The following is a 21555-nucleotide window of genomic DNA, read 5'->3' as shown; positions in this document are numbered from 1 at the left end:
ATGATGGCCAACTTTGTACTCATCTAAACAGGCCAGAATGAGATACACAGAATGCAGAGAGACTAAAAAGAATAACAGAGGTTTTCTTTTTAGTTTGTAAATCTTATCAATGTGAACACTGAGCTTGTATTGCTTAACACACTGAAATGCATACTGCACGTGTGCATTCTCACACACACACACACACACACACACACACACACATACCTTAACAGTCTCATTCACCGTAGAACAACTTTGATCTCTCTGTGTATTGTGAATTTATCACACACACACACACACACACACACACACACACACACTTACCCTGGTGAGAGCCCTGCATTACTGCCTCTGCTTGTCCCCGTCTCTCCTGGAAAAATAAATCACTCCAGTCTCTGTCTGTCCGCCGGTTCAGATTTCCCCTCTCTTCCCCTTTCCCTCTCTTAACACACGCACACACACACACCCACACACCCACACACACACACACACACACACACACACACACACACACACGCACGCACACTCTCTCTCTCTCCCCTATCTCTTTATTCCAGTGGCGTTAACTTCCTGGCTGTGTGTGCGCGGCACTGTGCTCCAGGACACTCATATCCCAGCAGCAGTGACTCCAGAATGGAAGGAAGCTTTCCTCTCCTCCTCCTTCTCTCCTCTCTTCTCTTTTCCTCTCTCTCTGCTCCTCTTCTCAGCTTTCCTGCTTCCTTGCTGTCTGTCCTGTAGCTCCGCCTCCTCCTGTGACCCCTCCCTCCCTCCTCTCACTTTTGTCTGCCAGCCCCCCCAAACACACACTGCCTCAAGTTTCCCTCTCTTCTTAACTCTCTCTCTCTCTCTCTCTCTCTCTCTTGAGGAACACTGTGGAATCATCACATCCAACAGACAATTGACGTGTGTGTGTGTGTGTGTGTGTGTGTGTGTGTGTGTGTGTGTGTGTGTGTGTGTGTGTGTGTGTGTGTGTGTGTGTGTGTGTGTGTGTGTGTCTCGGCAGCATCGGGGCCACGTACGTCGGGTGTCACGGGGGGGATGGGGGAGGGGGTTCGCCTCCCCTTCACCAATCAGCAGCCTCGGTGCTGCACCCCCACACTGTAATTATCTAACGATATGAGAGAGAGAGAGAGAGAGAGAGAGAGAGAGAGAGAGAGAGAGAGAGAGAGAGGTGGTGGAGGGGGGGGGAATTAACCCAGATGGGGTAGAATTACATAACACATTTTTTTCCTTCTCTCCCCGTTTGTGAAGTGAATACACACACACGCATGCACGCACGCACGCACGCATTGCTATACTTGTGAGGACAAAATCGAAATGTTAGGATGGCATCGAAAATAGGAGAATAGACAAGGTCAGAGCTGCGACGTACTGTGACCTTTATAGATTTTGCTGTGATTTTCCGGTGCGTGACATAGGCGTGCAACTAAGGATAAATCAGGCATTACTCTAACCCCGACCCCTAAACCTAACCTCTAAAGGTCTAATCCTAACCCCAACCCCTAAACCTAACCTCTAAAGGTCTAATCCTAACCTGAATCCTTTCATAATTGTGACCCTAAAGATTTTTTTAAAACCATAAAACTTGTATTTTTCCTGAGAGGACAAGGCAAATAATCCTCACAATGTCTACTTTTCAAATTCTACAATACTTGTGGGGACATTTGTCCCTCGCAGGTATAGTAATGCAAGTACACACACATGCACACACACACACACACACACACACACACACACACACACACACACACACACACACACAGACAGATAGCTATGTATTAGCATTAATCTGCGCCGAATGGCCCTTCCGATGAATAAGTGTGGTTGTTTGTGGTTACTGTGTGCATAAAACCAAACTGTGTCCTCAGGTACGTTGTAGCTATACACAATCACACACACACACACACACACACACACACACACACACACACACACAGAGCTTTAAGCTCCACAAGGCGAGCCAATCTGGTTTTATTGCCGTGTGCTGCCATGGAAAAGCAATAAGAGAACTGAGTAATGCTTGAAGAGAGAGAGAGAGAGAGAGAGAGAGAGAGAAAGAGAAAGAGAAAGAGAAAGAGAGAGAGAGAGAGAGGGAGGGCAGGTGAGACTATTCTCTCTCTCTCTCACACACACACACACACACACACACACACACACACACACACACACACACACACACACACACACACACACACACACACACACACACACACACACACACACACACACACACACACACACACACACACACAGGGTACAGGTGTGAAGTGAGATCATTAAGTGTGTGTCTTGGCATCTCTCTGCCGTAACTGTAACACAGTTCAAACTCCCCATGCTGAAACAACAGCAGCACGCAAAGCTGTGTGTGTGTGCGTGTGTGTGTGCGTGTGCGTGTGTGTGTGCACGCGTGTGTGTGTGTGCGTGCGTGCAGGTAAGAAAACGTACTAATAGTGTGCATATAATATTCTTCTTCTTCCCACCCACACACGCACGCATGCACGTACGTGCGCACGCACGCACCACTGACAAGGAGACCAGACATGAGGGCTCCAGATAAAGAGGAAGATGAAGTAATGTCCTAAGAACAGAGCTTCAATGAGAGAGAGAGAGAGACACAGGGAGAGCGAGGGGGGGGGGGGGGTTCGGCCAACACAATTAAAGGAAATTATTCTATGTATAGACTAGATTATGCTCCAAGCAGGGAAACACTCACAGGTGTTCACAGCACACAAACTGTATGATCAAACCGATGACAAAACCATCCATCCATCCATTGAATCTATTTCTCGTGACGTTTGGCTCCTACTTCAGACGATGACATGTTGGACAGTGATTTAAAGGGCAAGACCGGATCCGGATCTTCAAATAGTAAAATCAACAGGAAGTTGACATTTTTATTAAAAAAACAAACAGTACTGGGTTTGGTGATGTTCTATATTGTCTGAAACAGCTTTGTTTGTGTTCGTTTATGTGCTAAAAGAGTGGCTTTGAAAGCTGAGGAGCATATTTTGAATGATCAATTTCTAATCAATGGAACATTTATTTTTGATTTCTTGTCCACCTTTAGAGTTACACCATGGGAAGGTAACTACACAACCCAAACCTCTACCAAAGTGGTCTTGCCCTTTAAAACACTGCAGTCACATCTTAGAGCAGTGGTTCTCAACCTGTGGGTCGGGAAACCCAAGGGGATCCCCACATGCTTTTAGGGGGGTCCCCAGATGACAGTGACAATTGAAGGACTTTTAAGACCTTTTAATCTAAAACAAATGGGGTAAAAAATGTAAAGGAAATGACAAAAGACTTTACTGCATCAAAAGTAATCAACAAACTAAAAACTGGTCAAACATTGACCAAATTGTCAAATAATATAAGAAAGAGGCAAAAATACCTACAAGCTCACAACGCCTCGCATTATGAGGCGTTGTGAGCTTGTAGATTTTCACAATGTTTATCTGTGAAACCGAGTCAAACTGAATCCCTCAACTCCTACAATTCCAAGTGCTTGTCAGGGTGGGGGGTTTTTAAATCTTAATTTTGTGACACGCTGTGAGCTTGTAGATCGGCTATTTTTTTAAAGCCAAAGTATAAAATAGGGTTAAACTGGTTAAAATGATTGTGAATAATTTAGGAAAATCTGCACTCGATCTTTTGAGACAGGGGTCCACGGGGTGGACCTAGACTCCAAAGTAGCCTGACAGCGCGTCGCGGGTTCGAGTCCCGATCCCGACGGCCTTTGCTGCATGTCACTCCCCATCTCTCTCCCCATTTCCTGTCAGATTACTATTTTATCAATAAAAGGCATAAAAAGCCCCAAAACAATATTTAAAAAAAGAAAAGGGGTCCGTGGGGCCACAAGTATCTCAATGCGGGGGTCCATGACATGCAAAAGGTTTGAGAACCACTGTGTGCTACGGCACTTCAGATTTTTGCCGAGGCTGTGTGGATAAGTGGTGAGACTGGGACAGACAGTCAGGGAAAGACGGGGACAGCTGCATGGGGGCTGATCTGGTCTGGTTCACAGGCAGGGTGGACTGACTGACTGACTGACTGGGCAGACAGCAGGCCTGTAATGGAGCCACAGGAATGGAGAGAGAGAGAGAGAGAGAGAGAGAGGAAGACAGCTGCTGCAGTGTCGACCGCAACATTATTATCAGCTCACATAACTGACATACACTCTACACTCACTGTCTGACCCGCTTAATACGCTGCATCCCTGTGTTGATGAATAGGAGGAAATGTTGAAGCCGTCTGGAGTCAGCATTACGTGTGTGTGTGTGTGTGTGTGTGTGTGTGTGTGTGTGTGTGTGTGTGTGTGTGTGTGTGTGTGTGTGTGCGCACACACACGCATGCACACACACACATGTCCGAATACATGAATAAATAAACAAACTAAACTGCAAATTGGGGTGGTAGTACAGTAAGTTGTTCAATACGACCTCCAATGTGTCACTTTGAAACAGGTCGTACCTTTTGGGTTGAGGCGACGAGAGATGCAGTTCAAAGAAAATTGCATTTGCTGTGAGAGAAAATTGGATTTTGTGTCAAAAGCGAGCGAACAAAAAAACAGCAGCGGCAGTGGCTCAGGGGGCGATCTGTGAACCGTAAGGTGCCCGGTTCAATCCCCACCCCTTCCTGGATTTGTGTCCGGAGTGTCTTTGAGCAAGACATTGAACCCCCTAAGAGCTCCTGAGACGTGATGAGCAGTTTGGTGTCTTGAATGGCTGCCCCCGGTCGGTGTGTGAAGTTTGACAACCAGTGGTTCTCAAACTTTTTCATGTTAAGGACCCCCAAATTGACACTTATTTAGCCCGCGGACCCCCATTTGAAAAGATATGCCAGGGACCCCCATGAGAGAAGATTTGTTACGGCTCTAGCAGTGATTCTCAACCATTTTAATTTCAAGGGCCCCCAGTTTGACATGCATTAGGGCTACGGACCCCCATTTAATGGCATTTCTATCTCTAGGACCTCAATTAAAATTGTAAAATCAATGTTAATTTAACTGAGAGTGTACAAATGGAGGTTCCATTTGTACACTCTCTGAGTTACAGACCCATAAGGGTCCATTTGGTTCCTAACTATCCATCATTTGGCTGGTGACCCCCTGGAACTCCCTCAAGGACCCCTGGGGGTCCCCGGACCCCACTTTGAGAACCAATGCGTAGACAAGTAGTTTTCAAAGTGCTAGGAGGGGCAATTGGAAAGGACGGAGACTATACATTTCACTTCAAGCTGAATTCATTAAGATTCCTGTGCCAGCTTAACCAATCTCAACCTTACTTACTTACCAAAATCGAACATTTTCCAGAATACGTTACAAAAAAGTTCTGAAAATAGCCAATCAACAAGCTCAGGTATTTATGCTATTTTATTTTGTATGTCTATTTATTTTCTTTCTATTCTGCACCGTAATTGTTTTTTTGTTATTTAGTTTTATGCATCCTAATGTCATTGTATACTTGTGTTTCCTTTGCTTGGTGTTCTGTGTAAAGCACATTGAAATGCCGTGTTGTTGAAATGTGCTATACAAATAAAAATGTCTATGTGGGGGTCCTAGGCATGGAGCGGTGTGGGAAGCCCGGCTTATAGAAGACCACTTAGTGACGTATTCCTGTCACCTCCTCTCCGTCTGGACAGACAACGGGGACTGCACGGAAACCTGTCACCCCATGACCCCTCGCCCCATCACTCTCTGTCCCCGTGTCACGTCCTGCAAACTGCCATCCGTCTACCAACCAACCCAGCCCCTAAGAGGCCACTTCAAAGCCAGGGGCCACAACCCTTATTAGCATATTTGTGCACTTAAGTTACTCTAAATTCGGCCTTACGCGGATTCAGACCATTGATCAACGTCCCAGACTCCCCAAAAGCCAAGGAGAGAAAGAGGGTGAAAGAGAGAGAGTGAGAGAGAGAGCGAGAGCGAGCAGTGGTGTAAAGTAACTAAGTACATTTACTCAAGTACTGTACTTAAGTACAATTTTGAGGTACTTTTACTTTACTTGAGTATTTCCAATGTCCAATACTTTTACTTCTACTCCACTACATCTCGGAGGCAAATATTGAACTTTTACTCCACTGCAATTATATGAAAACTTTAGTTACTAGTTACTTTGCAGGTATACATGATTACATAATAAAACATACATTAACCACTTTAGCCCTATTTTATACCTAAGCTATTTGAAAATAGCGGATCTACATTTGAGTACTTTCTCCACCACTGAGAGCGAGAGCGAGAGAGAGAGAGAGAGAGAGAGAGAGAGAGAGAGAGAGAGAGAGAGAGAGAGAGAGAGAGAGAGAGAGTTAAGAGGAAGAGGGGGAACACTTGAGTCAGCAGATATTGAAGGTCAACATCATGTTTTAGTGATCTTGTAGTCTCTTACCAGTGAGCGGGGCCCAGTCTTCTCCTCCTGGAGGTCTGGGAGAGACAGGCTGGGGCCGCAGACTTCTCATCCCCAAGACCTCACTACTCTCCGGGCACCATCTCCTCCTCCTCCTCCTCCTCCAGCTGCTCCTTCAGCTACACTGCTGCGTACTGCTGGAAGGGGTGGAGGAATATTTAGATTTTGGACTTAAGTAAATGTCACAATACCACAGTGTAAAAATACTTGGTTGAATAACGTAAAACCCCTGCATCGAAAAGTTACTTTTTTAAAGTACTTTTTTATGCAGAATGGCCATTTCAGAATCACATGTATCCTGTTATTGGACTATAAGCATTGATCATTCACCATCAGTGGTGTAAAGTAACTAAGTAAGTACATTTACTCAAGTACTGTACTTAAGTACAATTTTGAGGTACTTTACTAGAGTATTTCCAATTTTCAGTACTTTTACTTCTACTCCACTACATCTCAGAGGCAAATATTGTACTTTATTCCACTACAATTATTTGAAAACTTTAGTTACTACCAGTTACTTTGTAGATTTTTATGTTATTACAAAACATACATTAACCACTTCAGCCCTACATTTTGGCGAAATGGGACATTCTGCATAATGAGTACTTTTACTTTTGGTACTTTAAGTACATTTTGATGCCAATACTTCCATACATTTACTCAAGTACATTTTGAATTCCGGACTTTTACTTGTAACAGAGTATTTCTATATTGCAGCATTGATACTTTTACTTAAGTGAAACATTTGAGTACTTTTTCCACCACTGTTCACCATAACCTTTAGCCATATTTTATACTCTAAAAGCTCACAACGTGTCGCATCGGGATCACAACACATTGTGAGCTTGATTTTTGATTGATAATTTGATTATTAATAATCTAAAACTGCAAAGTAACTAGTAGCTAGCGGTAGTGGAGTAAAAAGTACGACATTTGCCTCTGAGAAGTAGAAGCATAAAGTTCTCAAGAAATGGAAACACTCAGGTAAAGAATAAGTAGCCTACCTTGAGATTGTGCATATACGGTAAGTACAGTACTAGAGTCAATGTGCTTAGTTACTTCCCACCTTTGCTTGCTGGCACACAGAGCATCAGTAACAGGCAGCAGTCCACTGAGAGAAGACTCAGTGTAACACGTTACAGTTCACACTGTAAGTGTTGTTATTGGACCTGCTGCTCATTAGCACTGCATGTCCTACAATACAACAACACTCACTGATGACTCCCTCTAGAGGGTCACACTGCCCCCATCTGGACAGCTATCCACATAGCACATGGACAACATGAACTAGGGGCGCGCGCACGCGCACACACACACACACACACACACACACACACACACGGATGATGTCTTTTTTTGGCGCCTCAAGCCTGTACAGTATGTGTCCCATTGCATGATGTCCATGCACTTGTGGTGTGAATGTGTTGGCAAACATGTGTGTGTGTGTGTGTGTGTGTGTGTGTGTGTGTGTGTGTGTGTGTGTGTGTGTGTGTGTGTGTGTGTGTGTGTGTGTGTGTGTGTGTGTGTGTGTGTGTGTGTGTGTGTGTGTGTGTGTGTGTGCAGTCTGTGCACATGTGTGGTCCCTGCTACCTCCCTCCTATCTAGGTCAGCTGAGCATGAAGCAACAGCAGCCGCATGGAGGTGGATGAGAGAGAGAGAGAGAGAGAGAGCACTAATATACACGTGTCGAGATTCACTCAGGCTTATGGAGAGGAGAGGAGAAGGGAGGAGAGGAGAGGAGAAGAGAGGAGAAGAGAGGAGAAGAGAAAGGTGATAGAACAAAAGCCACTAAATTGTGTTAGCTGAAGTAGTGCATTTCTACTCTTTCCTTCCTTCAATCCTATGCAATGTAACTTATCATCCTTGTATCACTTCATCTCTCCTTCGCTATCACGCACACGCACACACACACACACACACACACACACACACACACACACACACACACACACACACACACACACACACACACACACATACACCAAGCCAATCAATCAGGTCCTCTGAGCTTGTAGATCGGCTGTTTTCACAATTAAATAGGATTAAAGCGGCACTATGCAACTTTTTTAATGAATACAATTTAATTTTGTCGAATCTGTATGGTAGAGCATGTTAATGAAATATAACTTATACATTTGGGGTGGTTGCATTTTATCTCCCTGCTCTGCTATTGAGACATTTAAATCATGTCAAAGGTCATAAAGGTCAGGATCTGACACAAATTTTGACCTGATGGTCAAGATTCAATTCATCCCCTGAGCAAGCAGGCGGGCTCTATTAGCTCAATGGTCAAAATGTCAGCACTTGGTCAGGAAATCAAATCCGGGGTAGAACAGGAAAGTTATAGTGCAGCTTTAAGTGGTCATAATGTATTTTTGTATGTTTTTGTTTGAGTCCTGGGGAGACGCCAAACTTATCTTTTGGGTCTCAGACTCAGCTGAAAAAAGCTGATGGTCTAGGGAGTAGGGGCACAGACACTCACAGTGAGAGCTCTCGTTTTTTATTGACCTCGTTGGGATTGGGTTTTTAATTTCGCTCGCACGGCAAAATCAGCATCAGTCACATCTAACATTTCATCCAGCAGTGGGATGAAGACATAGCGTGACAAACAGCTACAACACACAGCGTGTTGGCCAGGCGTAACGTCTGTACGAGGGCGAGACATTTGAGAAGATGTGGGTGTATTGTAAGCTCATCAATCATAGGATACACAGTGGAAGAAGTACTCCGATTTTGTACTTGAAGGGGCATTTCACTTCTGGGGTCATTTTAACGTCTGCACTGGCTTCTCCACCGCCAAAGTCCTCAGGAAACAACAGAATGAGCAAAACTCAGCTGCCCGCTTGCTCACCAGAACCCGACCCAGTGACCACATCACACCAGTCTGCCATGACCTTCACTGGCTCCCGGGTCAAACACAGAATAGATTCCAAAATACTGCTCACCACCTACGAGGCCCTCAACAACCAAGTGTCCCCCCCTATAAACCCAATGACATTCAAACTCAATGTTAACCATGTCGCACTCATGGAAAACACACATCCCTCCCTGGTTCTGGTGACTGAAAGTGGAACGCATTTTTGGTTTACTGAAGCACTGGAGAGACGGGGAGACCCCTGTTACTGAAAAGTCTGTAGCAATGATTACTATCATCACAATATAGAGCTTCACCTGTTTAGCAAAAACAAACAAACGAAGAAATACAGTATCACTTACAGTGAGGTGATGCTACTGTACGCTATCTCCACCTGAACCCCCCCCCCCAATCATGATAGGACATAATACATTGTGGAGATAAAGCAAGTGTAATACACACACACACACACACACACACTGGCTTTGATGAATGACTACATAATAGGGCTGTCAGGACTGTATAAGACAGATGGCCCCAGCCTGTCCTCCTGGGGGACACTGCCTGTCCTACCAGGGGGACACGGGTTAATTTTATTAACCACATCAACCCTGGCGTCCCTATTCTGGGGGCGAATGTTCGGTGAGAATAGCAGCTCTACAAGCTCACGACATGTTGACATGTCTTCACCTATTTTAAGAGGTGAAGAGGTTTGGTGTGAAGGGGAGAAAAAACAAACATATTGCTTCTTATACTACATTGTAAATGGTAAACGGTGCATTTTTATAGCGCCTTTCTCCACAAGGCTTTACAATGCGCATTTACAGTCACCCGCACGCACGCACACACACACACACACACACACACACACACACACACACACACACACACACACACACACACACACACACACACACACACACACACACACACACACACACACACACACACACACACACACACACACACACACACACACACACACACAGCAGAGGAAACCATGCAAGGCACCAACCCACTCATCATGGGGAGCAGTTGGGGGTTCATTCAGTGCTTTGCTCAAGGACAACAAAGTAAACCAGCCGGGGATCGAACCGGTAACCTTCGAATTCCCTTGTAGGTCAGCTATTTTTGCTATTTTGTAAAATTGTGAAAGATGGTCAAATGTTGGGAAAGATGTTGGATGTTTTCGCCTATAAATGACATGCCCAAACTAGGCCTTCCACCTCCTGAAAGCCCACTATCTTGGCAACGCACAACGCGCGCGCACACACACACACACACACACACACACACACACACACACACACACACACACACACACACACACACACACACACACACACACACACACACACACACACACACACACACACACACACACACACACACACACACACACACACACACACACACACACCTTCTTCTGAGCAGATTTACAGCTTTTAATTATTCTAAAACAAACGGCGAGGCCAAAACACTTGACCTGTGATTCTACGGCAATCTCTTGCAGGCTTAGACTGCGTGCAGTAGTGCATTCACCACACACACGCACGCACACATGCATGCACAGCAATCTCTAATCAGTAGATGACATCTCGCTGACTGTGCTGACTCTTGAATCCATGACACTCAGATTAGATAGAGATTATAAATCTACTGGATCACGGTAAATAAATACATACAGTAAACACACACACGCACACACACACACACACACACACACACACACACACACACACACACACATATAGATGAATATTTAAATATGTATCGTCCAAAGCTGTTACTTGAGCTCACAAGCTCCAAACGCGTCGCTTCACGCCGTGTTTCGAGCTTGTGGATCTGCTTCTGTTGATGTACTGTAGTACGGCATTCATTTACGTACGAAAAAAACACAAAAAGTTAGAACATGAAGATAAGAGGTTTCTGCCCGACAGCAACGTAGGCCTGTCCCAACTATTACATAATGGCCTCATCACCATTATTTGAACTCATCAATTTTTTCCCCCGCATAATCCTTAGAATCATTTGCATTCATGTATGTAAAAACAGACTGATGATCTGAACACCCTGATGACATCATCAGGGTGTTCCATCTATAGGGATTTGCGGATTCATCAATATTTCTGGAGATCTGCTGATCCGATCAACTTCTCGAGGGTCGAGAGCTATACGGGGGACAGAAGGGACTTGCACGCCACGCCAGACACGCAAACCACGCATGCCAGACACGCACCACGCATGCCAGGCACGACACACACACACACACACACACACACACACAGATTTTCGTCACCATATATGACCATGTATGGGCATACCGGACGGATCGGCGGTCCTGGACAACCGGATCTCCAGATATGCCCACGCATGGGAGTATCGGTCGGATCGTTGGTCCAACTGACTCGACACAGGGCACCACACTCCCCCGGGTCCTCGGGCGATGCATGCGCGGAGTTCAAAGTCGATCGGCAGTGGTGGAAAAAGTACTTGCATGTTTTACTTAAGTAAAAGTATCAATACTGCAATGTAGAAGTACTGTGTTACAAGTAAAAGTCTGGAATTTTAAATTTACTTGAGTGAAAGAACAAAAGTATTGGTATCAAAATACAACGTGTCGCCATGCGACACGTTGTGAGCTTGAAGATTGGCTATTTGCAAATAGCCTATGTATAAAATAGGGCTAAAGTAGTTCATGTATGTTTTATAATGTAATACTTTATATCTGCAGAGTAACAAGTAACTAAAGTTTTAAAATAATTGTAGTGGAGTAAAAGTACAATATTTGCCTCTGAGATGTAGTGGAGTAGAAGTTATAGTATAGACAATTGGAAAAACTCCAGTAAAGTAAAAGTACCTCAAAATTGTACTTGTGTACAGCACTTAAATGTACTTAGTTACTTTACACCACTGTCAATCGGTAGCCAAAATGGCTAAAATTGCTATTATAGCCAAAGCTCACACCGCGATGCAGCGAGAAACGTCATGAGCTTGTAGAAGTCTAGTTTTGGTGTAGAGGAGGGGGGGAAAAACCGTCCATATGGCATGTACAGAACCAACTCAGGTCCGTTTCACCAAGTAGAGACTGGGGTCTAAGTGGTTAACTCTCGCTACGGAGGGGAGGGGGCGAGGGAGGTGAATTGAGGTGGAGGTGGGAGTGACTCTGCTGGCGCCATTAACTGAATTGTCCACTGGGGACCGCCGGCTATGCATCCGCCTCCCCCCTGCTGAAACCCACTCAACACCACACGACTGCAACAGTGTTGCCATGTCCGCTTGCTTATTTTTCTGTTCTTATCCGTTTGGATTTTGTTTTATTAGTTTGCCAAGTCTTAATTTTCATTATTATGTTATTTTTGCATTGGCAAGCACTGTAAATATTTGTGCACTGTTGGTGTGTTTTTGGAGAAGAAAAAATACACCTAAGAGTTGCATTCCTGGACCTGTTCATTTTTGGAGACTTGGCCGTTCGGGAAACTGTTACATGTGTGTCAGAAGTAAAGAAAATGCAGTCCAGAAAGCCTCCCAAGAACCATCACCAGCAGCAGCGAGCCACGGCCTCGAAGGAAGAGGGTGCCACAGGGGGGAGCCGTCGAGGAGGGTTTCCAGCCCAAGGTAGACACAACCACTTCCCAAGAGGCAGGTTTTGTAGATCGGCTATTTTCAAATAGCCGATACATATAGGTTTAAAGTGCTCATGTGTCCCCCATAGCTGCTTCTTTTGGGTTTGTTTTCATAGACCTGGTTTCTTATTACTCTCGCCAAATCTGGCAACACTGGACTGCAACTGAGCCAAGGTGACTCTGCTACTCTTTGTTATCAACCAAATGAAGGGCAGGAGCCTGGGGGAAGAAGTACTCCCATTAGTTTTTACTCAAGTAAAAGTATCAATACCACAATATATAAACCAAAAAAACTCTGTAGCTCATGTATTACTCATATATTATAACTCATGTATAACTCATGTATACATGAGTATACTGTAGTATAACTCATGTACATGTATAACTCATGTATTCAAAATGACTTGAGTAAAAGTGCAGGTTTTGGCATCAGAAACTAATACTTACTTACAGTACCACATTACAGGTACTCAAATTTGTATGGCAAAATACAAATTTTACCAGCTATTTTTTGAAGAGCCAAAGAATAAAATAGGGCTTAAGTGCAATATTGGAAAATGGAAATACTCAAGTAAAGTAAAAGTACCTCCAAATTGTACTTAAGTACAGTACTATAAACAGTAAAGTAAATTCCCGATTATGGATAAGAGGTTGAAGATGGATGGATGAGCGTGAGTAAATAGTGAGTAAATAAATAAGTAAATGAATACTTTGTTACTTTCCAGAACTAAGTACAGACAGATGCAATACAACTTGGCTCCAGGTTGAGCTCAGACAGACCAACAAGCACGCGCACGCACACCTACAACCGTGCATCCAACAAAGTCACAACCCAATTCTGCACTCAAGCAGACACACCAGGACATCTAAACTACTCCCCCATGAACAAAGCAGTCACAGGTAATGTGATTTCTATGTTCTCGAGTCTCTCTCTCCCTCTCTCTCTCTGTCTCCACTGTGCTAGTCATTCTCTCTCTCTCTCTGTCTGTGTCTCCACTGTGCTAGTCATTAGCTGAACTCTCACATTGCACTCAGTGTGCTGCCGTGCCTCGACGGCTGCCACTGTCATCCTTCTAAGAAAAGGGAAAGCTGCTTTGTTGCTATAATGCGCCCTGTGTGTGATGCTTGCCCCATTTTCTACCCTGCTTTGATTGTGAAAGCGCGCGCGCGCGCGCACACACACACGCGCGCGCGCGCGCACGCACGCACACACACACACACACACACACACACACACACACACACACACACACACACACACACACACACACACACACACACACACACACACACACACACACACACACACACACACACACACACACACACACACACACACACACACACACACACACACACACACACACACACACACACACACACACACACACACACACACACACACACAGTCACACACACAAAACATGATTTGCTGCTTCAATTTTTGACTTTTATTCCGAGGGGATTTGGTGGCAGACAACATCAGAGCCCTGGAAAAGCAGAGAGAGCGGAGCACTAACGAAAGAATATAAAGACGTTTTAATCACTGCAGAGAGAGAGAGAGAGGGAGAGAGAGAGAGAGAAAAGGAGGGCGAGACATGGTAAGAGCTAGAATGGGAGGGAGAGAGAGAGAGAGAGCGAGAGCGAGAGAGAGAACGAGGGGAGAGTTTGAGAGGGGGAGCTTGTAAAGGAGGCAGACATAGTAAGGGAGGACGAGAGAGAGAGAGAGAGAGAGAGAGAGAGAGAGAGAGAGAGAGAGAGAGAGAGAGAGAGAGAGAGAGAGAGAGAGATTGTGGACTTGGCTCAGATACAGAGAACATGGTTTAATCACTGACCTCTAGACTTACAACAGAAGACAAATGGCCGTGATGATTAATGAGCACCATTCATCTCATAGGTTAAGATCAACACAATGAGAACTGAGCTGCATTGTTTATCCATGGTGTACTGGACTCATCTATCTGACATGTATATTTAGGTTCATCCCTGTAAGCCTGTAGGCTTGTTTCTTTGGCTCTGGGCACCCCTGTATTACATTGATACTTAAAGCACCTTACATTTATGTCACAGCACCCTAGGGCGCCACAGCGCCCACTTGGAGAACCGCTGATGTAGGGCTACTACTCCATCTCAAAAGTCTGTGTAGTTCCAACACTAGCCACCAGAGGGAAGATAGTCTGGTTCTCATGGCTGGTGTTCACAGAACTCCTCAGACAGGGATTCATCAGTGCTTCCAAACCGTTTTAATTTGAGAGACCCCATAACTCTGACAGTGCACATATATGTAACCAAATGGACCGCTTAGGGCGGATCAATTGGGTTCCATTGCTACACTATCAAGAGCTACAGCCATGTAAGGGTCCATTTGGAACCCTCTCAACAAGGAACCCTGAGGGTCCCTGGCAGCGTTGCCAGATTTTGCAAGAAAAACAAGCAACCAGGTCTATGAAAACAAGCCCAAAAGAGGTTTCCTATGGCGTTGTGGGCATCACTTCCTGTCGATTTGATCAGGTATCAGGGATCAAATCGACAGGAAGTGATGCCCACAACGCCCTAGGAAACTTGTGGATATACAAAAGCTAATTGAAAATAGCCGATCTACAAGCTCACAACGCGTTGCAATGCGACGCGTTGTGAGCTTGTAGATCTGCTATTTTCGACAAAAATAAAATAAAATAAAGTGCAAAATGTTCTAACAACACAAATCTGGTACAAAATATTTTCAGATGGGGGTCCACGGACAAATACCGCAACCCGCAACTACCAACATTTACAAGCGACTTTACAGAAAAACAAGCCCAAAGTTGCTTATAATGAGCAGACATGGCAACACTGGTCCCTGTGCGCTACTTTATGAGATCATCCGGAGATCATTGTGATATACCGTTACAGGCCTGTGTACAAAAGAGAAAATGGAAAGACGGCGGCAGTGAATGACACCTCCTTTCGACGGGAACTTACATTTACCTCCCCTCGTGGTCTCCTGGCTGATAGATGTCCTTTCAGGACAATTTGGAAAGAAACCAGTGATACACATTTTATAAGGGATGGTGTCAGGGCATTCCACATTTTGGTGGCAGAGTAGGCTCTATGCACAGCCATATTGGACAGAAATTGGGCCCCTTCCTTGCTTCCTTCACAGGTGTTACCAATGATACTAATGAAGGCTCTGCTCCATTTAGTGTAGAACAGTGGTTCTCAGACTTTTTCATTTCAAGGACCCCCATAACTCTGAGAGTGTACAAATGGAACCAAATGGACCTGGGAGGGTCCATTTGGTTCCATTTGTACACTCTCAGAGTTACACCCCCTCAAGGAACCATGAGGGTCCCTGGACCACACTTTGAGACCCACTAGTGTAGTGTTTCTAGTGAGCCAACATGCACAATATCAGCACCCTGACTCCGTTTGACCAGAATGGAACAGAGCCTTCATTAGTATCATTGGTAACACCTGTGAAGGAAGTAAGAAGAGGCCCGATTTTTCTCCAAAATGGCTGCTGTGCATAGAGCCAATTTCCCCCGCGTTTGTTCTAAATCTGGGTGGTACCAGATCATGGTCGCTCTCTCTAGTGTCCCATCATCATACACATCATAACCTCCAGCTGACGACATGGCCCTTGGAGGAAAGTAGTATTTCTTACGGACAGACAGAGAATGACCTCATGGTGTACACGCCGCCACGCCGCCCCGCCCGTCTGGGAACCGGGCAAATCGATACGCGACCGATCTAAAACTGTCCGTTCTCCATCCCCAGGTCCATCTCTCCTCCATGTAATCTCTCCCCACGAACTGAGCCTTAACCCGTTAAAACCGGGAAAGCATCTGTGTCATTTTAGATATTATGAGCTTGTAGATCTGCCATTTTTTTTTTTAATTGAATATTGTGCAAATCTTTGAATATATACACTTTTAACTTTAAAATTTTGCTTCTCGTGGCCAAATACATGAACATTTTTGAGCACCACTGATATAACAACATACGTTTTTCAGAAAACTGTTAGGATTTGGAAAACATTTTTAGAATCGGCCTTCATGGGTTAAGTCACGACCCCCCCCCCCCCCCCCCCCCACCAGATTAGATGGAATGAGATCTATGGAGAGGACAGCGGCGAGTGGAGCCACGCTCTATCTGTGTAAGTGATCTTACACAGAGTTGCCGCAGCAGCACGCAATCCACTATAAATAAAGCTGAAAAACCTTCCTTGTTGCGATGTGCTTTAGCTTCAGCTTCACTGCTTTAGCACTGCCCATTAACCATGCTGGGAGAAGAGATTGAGAGCTTGTGTGTGTGTGTGTGTGTGTGGCTGTGTGCGCGTGTGTGCGTGTGTGTGTGTGTGTGTGTTGGGGTTAATGAGTGCATTGTGAGGTGGAATAAACTGACGCGGAAGAGAAGAGATGATGGTGGAAATGAAGTGGAAATGAACAGAGGATATAGAGAACTTTGAACGCATCCAGAGCCCTGACCTTTATCCTGACAGCAGCATTTCTCTCTCTCTGTGTGTGTGTGTGTCTGTGTGTCTGTCTGTCTGTCTGTCTGTCTGTCTGTCTGTCTGTCTGTCTGTCTGTCTGTCTGTCTGTCTGTCTGTCTAGGCATCTAAACATATGTATTCACTCCAAAAATGTGTAGCTAAAACTAATAAATAATACATGTGAAAAAAAAAGTTTTGTAAAGACATACATCGACGATGTGATTGGTACGATAGTTCCAAGTATGCAAGCAATTAAATTCGAGCAATTAAAAACAATATAACATATTTACAATGTTACAAGTTAGATGCTTAATCATTCAGTCATTTGAACAGTACTCTTTACTGGCTCTGAGTGACATATGAGCGCATACATGTGAGAGGATTTCGGGGACCGCTGGCCACTCCGGTGGAATATTTTCATGACATGGAGAGAGAAATATTTTCATGACATGGAGAGAGAAGTCTCTCAACTTTGGTATCCTACAGTAGGCTAAGTCTTTCTGGAGTTAAGTGCAACCTCGTTTAAGGATAATGCGACACTCGAATGCCTATGTGCCCGGCTCAAGTGATCTTCATTGTGGGTTTTGGCCACGGGGCCACAGCGGGAGATCGGTGGCAACCAGTGAGCCCACCACATACCAGCTTTCATCTATTAATGTTAACGCATTCACCAATCACTCTATAAACATTCATATGATGACAGCCCCAGGCTATCTATCTCTCATAAACGTGGTGTCAGTCACGGACCACGGGAGGACGCAGGACTCCTTTATTTAGCAAAACAGCAGAGTGTGCACGTGTGACGTGTCCACTATCAGTGCGCACTACTAGGGGGTTAAATTAAAACCCAAACTTATTACAATCATGACGATGTGATTGGTGTTATTCAACAACGTAGGCCTACGGGAAACAGACAACACATACGCTATTTGTTATTTAATTCATGATTCGGGTTTTTGTTTAGGATATATCTTTACTTATGGCTAGAATAAAAAAAGAAGATGCATATCTTTTTTTTTTCTTCGCATTATTCGGACCTATCCTGACACTTTATTGTTGACTGTACTTGCGCTGTTTTCAGTTTTCATTTTTATTTATTTGCGTTATATTTTCTTATTGGACGTGTCTGTGTCAGGTATCGGGTCTGTGCCCTGTGTATGCAAATAGCATACTGCCTTTTCCGCGCATAGGATAGGCTTGTGTGCTGTGTAGCTTAAGTTCCTCTTCTCAGCCGTATTCCGCTTCTCAATGTCCAAAAACAGGTGGGGTGAGGCTCCGCCACATTTATCAACAGCGGACAAATCTTGCGCTGTGATTGACAGGGTACACCTGCTTGATAAATCACACGTGGACGTGGGCGTAAGCGGATTCCTGGGCTCAAATGTATTTTTTTACGTTCCATTGATAAATGACGGCCATTATGTCTCTACTGTTGTCCATAGCACACTGTACGTGTGCTATGGACAACCAAGGGACAAGGCAAGCACACAGTGAAGTGTGAACGGACTGATCAAAATGGACCCTCAAGTGTCCATCTTTACACCCTCACAGTTAAATCAATGGAGCGTTTTTACTGTGGCGGAGGAGGAACTAATGAGGTCCTGTATGAGCCATGAATCATCCTACAGCACTCCTACACCGCACAGCATTCCACCGCATTACTTCCTGTTTCTATACACCAGTGACCACATGACCCCAGGGGGGTCCCAGATAAAAGTAAAGTGAATACCTAAAAAAGACCATTACTGCATCAAAACATGGCAAAATTGTCAAATAATCATTTTGAAAATTGCTGATCTACAAACTCACAACGCCTCGCGTTTTAGATCGGCTGTTTTCACATTATCTGTGGAACCGAGTCAAACTAAATGTAATGCCTCAACTCCTACAATTCCAATATGATTATTTTGGGGGTCCCCAGTTCAAATATGATTATTTTTGGGGGGGGGGGGGTCATTGCTTCCATTCAAACAGGCAGTAGAGCCAACAAATACAAAAAATACCATATCTGTTTAAAACTAGTTTGAAAGCATCCATTCCATTTGTTCTTTCAATGTGTTTTTGCAGCAGGAACATGCACCATTTCCTCTTTTCAGCTTGAGGTACTGCTACTTTTGCCTGTCCTTGACTCAACACTGTGTGTGTGTGTGTGTGTGTGTGTGTGTGTGTGTGTGTGTGTGTGTGTGTGTGTGTGTGTGTGTGTGTGTGTGTGTGTGTGTGTGTGTGTGTGTGTGTGTGTGTGTGCGTGCGTGCGTGCGTGTGCGCGTGTGTGTGACCACAGTCACCCTGCGGGTAAGCTACAATGAACAAGGGCAGTGATGTCATCACTATGAGCCATGAGGTGAGCCTGCAGTTAACAGCAGCTGAGGGAGACAAGTCTCTCTCTCTCTCTCTCTCTCTTCGGGGACCGCTGGCCACTCCGGTGGAATATTTTCATGACATGGAGAGAGAAATATTTTAGAGTAAAAGTAAAAGTATAAAAAATTGGAAATACTACAGTTAAGTAAAAGTATAAAAAATTGTACTTAAGTACAGTACTATTTTCTGCACGCGGCGACACTGGTGTGCAACTAAGTATAAACACGCCTTAAGGTTTGGGGTGATTTTTGACTAGACAAAGACAAATGTAACGTTGACATTCATTTCATTGTCTATATATAATTAATTTTCTTCTGTATGTGTGTATGTGCATATGCGCTTGCTTTGCCACTTGTGTGCGTGCGTGCGTGCGTGCGTGCGTGCGTGCGTGCGTGCGTGCGTGCGTGCGTGCGTGCGTGCGTGCGTGCGTGCGTGCGCGTGTGTGTGTGACTGCACACTGACACACAACAAGCTCAACCACCATTTATCTCTAAAGACAATCATCTCCCCCACCGAGGGGCTCGACAAGCAATTTCACCCATGTTCCCCTGGAGATTTATCTCACAACAGAGCAGAGAGTGCTGTCTGTTAGCCCTAATACCTCAGGTCCGCACCCACGTGTGCACGTTGTGTTCGCTTTTAACAGGAAAAAAACGCAAACCAGTTGTGTAAAGTAACTAAGTACATTTACTCGAGTACTATACTTAAGTACAATTTTGAGGTACTTTTACTTTACTGGAGTATTTCAAATTGTCTATACTTTTACTTCTACTCCACTACATCTCAGAGGAAAATATTGTACTTTTACTCCACTACAATTATTTGAAAACTTTAGTTACTAATTACTTTGCAGATATAAATGATCACGTTATAAAACATACATTAACCACTTTAGCCCAATTTCAAACCTAGGCTACTTGAAAATAGCCGATCTACAAGCCAATCTACGAGCTTGTAGATCTGCTATTTTCAAACATTTTAGTACTTTTACTTTTGGCACTTTAAGTACATTTTGATACCAATACTTTTGTACTTTTACTCAAGTAAATTTAGAATTTCTGACTTTTACTTGTAACAGAGTACTTCTACATTGCAGTATTGATACTTACTTAAGTAAAACATTTGAGTACTTTTTCCACCACTGACGCAAACACTAGTAGATGCACGGTCATGGGAAACTCCATAACATCGAGTTTTCAGTCTCAGTTCACGGATACTATGGAGCCATCTTCTCCACCATATGTGGCGACTGTCAATTATCACAGGCACTGAACAGTATTTACTGTTGCCAATGCCTTAGCTCTTCGCTTGGGCATTCCTGCAATCTGCAGGCCTCTCACAACTAGTTGGTGACCAAGGCTTCCAAATATAAACACGGGCAGTTTGCATTTGTACCCAAGCTGTAAAATAGCATCCTTAACCCGTTAAAACCGGGAAAGCATCTGTGTCATTTTAGATTTTACTATATAAGTTTTTCAGAAAACTCTCAGGATTTAGAACTGTGGTTTAGAAAAATAGCAGATAAACAAGCTCACAGCGTGTCATTTCGTGCCACACTGCGAGCTTGTACATCTGCTATTTAGTATGTTTGAAAGATCTTGAAACTGTTTGAAAGATGTTGAATCATTTTCATGGAGGGGGGGTGCCAACTGTTTGAGAACCACTGATTTAGAAGGCCTCAGGTCTTCATGGGTTAATGGGTTAAGATGTTGGTACTTTAGCACCTTGGTAAAGGAATGCCTCTTCCAGACTGTGGTCTAATGATCAATTTTCTACTGCCCTCATCAGCATGTGGTGTATTAGCTGTAACACATGAAAAGGCATTATGTTCACTATAGCACAGTTTGAACATGGGGGTTG

At 44.4% G+C, this 21555-nt stretch overlaps 2 protein-coding genes across 3 annotated transcripts in view; one reads left to right on the top strand and one right to left on the bottom strand.

Moving 5' to 3' along the window:
• Nucleotides 1-6482, bottom strand: part of lzts2a (leucine zipper, putative tumor suppressor 2a) — a 48725-nt gene extending 42243 nt beyond the window's left edge. Inside the window, exon 1 of one of the 2 annotated variants that reach the window (XM_084076705.1) lies at nt 6369-6482. The gene's annotated coding sequence lies outside the window, so the exon portion shown is untranslated. Of the gene's footprint in view, nt 1-306; nt 646-6368 lie in introns of those variants that run through there. The other variant, XM_084076704.1, reaches the window with a different exon arrangement.
• The window catches only part of selenou1a (selenoprotein U 1a), a 310703-nt gene that overhangs the window by 133669 nt on the left and 155479 nt on the right, over nt 1-21555 (top strand). The gene's annotated exons all lie outside the window — the stretch shown is intronic.

This window comes from Gymnoscopelus microlampas, assembly GCF_963454915.1.
Source record: "Gymnoscopelus microlampas genome assembly, chromosome: 13".
Taxonomy (NCBI): Eukaryota; Metazoa; Chordata; class Actinopteri; order Myctophiformes; family Myctophidae; genus Gymnoscopelus; species Gymnoscopelus microlampas.
The sequence above is the reverse complement of the archived record's forward strand: the minus strand, read 5'-3'. Positions and strand labels throughout refer to the sequence as shown.